This window comes from Penaeus monodon, chromosome 33, assembly GCF_015228065.2.
Source record: "Penaeus monodon isolate SGIC_2016 chromosome 33, NSTDA_Pmon_1, whole genome shotgun sequence".
NCBI lineage: Eukaryota > Metazoa > Arthropoda > Malacostraca > Decapoda > Penaeidae > Penaeus > Penaeus monodon.
The window spans coordinates 21,475,169-21,476,180 of record NC_051418.1 but is presented as its reverse complement, the minus strand read 5'-3'; positions in this window follow the sequence as shown (position 1 = coordinate 21,476,180).

The following is a 1,012-nucleotide window of genomic DNA, read 5'->3' as shown; positions in this document are numbered from 1 at the left end:
TGCAAGAACAAAAGTTGAACAGGAGGAACAGACACTAAATTTTACATTTTCACTAAGACGAAAGGGGGGCATTTACAACGTTGGTGATGATTACTGAATGCAGCATATCTTATAACATCATTCTGTTTCAAAAAATGCCCAGAACCAAAGGGGTCAAAAGTTATCCTCCTTTTGGTCCACTATCTGGGTTGATTGAGGGTCCAAGGGGACAATGAATATATTTGAGTAATTTTAAAAAATATATATATATTACAATTGCATCGCCATATACACATGCAGATTTTTTTATTGGATATTTATGTTATTAATATCTCTATTTATATATGCTGAAATAAGAGCTCGTTCAGATGAATGCACACAGAGGCCGATGGGCGACATTTTTTTTAAAACGATCTTGAATCATTGTATATACTGAGGTCTTTTCAATCTCTTCGTGTTCTAAACCATAATCGTCAAGAATCTAATTATCTTTTGGTTCAATTATCAAAAAAAACAACAACATAATTGGGAAAACGGAAAAATTGTATTCAAATAGGCTGACCGGCCGGACTAGAGATTATTATTATCATTTAGTCTTTCCACATGATGAAATACAGACTATATCGCGGATAACCCATTCATGAACTTCAAATTATCGTGCCCGGATATGACTGACACATACTTACGAAGCGGGAAGGCTAAGACCTGTAGATAACAGTGTGGGGTGTTGATTTGTGTCGGGGTAGCCTTTGGTCTTTTAGAGAGTAACCCTTATATCCTTTTTTTTAAAAATGATTAAATGACTTTTATGCACATAATTCTTTACATTTTAAACGTTCACAAATGGGTCCTTTTACCTCTTACATTAACATCTACGAAGATGAATTCTGTCCATAGGGGTATCCAACGTGTATATCTACTGTAGGAAATACAACTGAGGAATCCCTTTTTAAATCTGCGTGACGAGTTTTTTAGACGGGAGAATCCCCGGGTGAAAAGATTGGGAATCAGTTGGATGCGGTGCACATGCAGA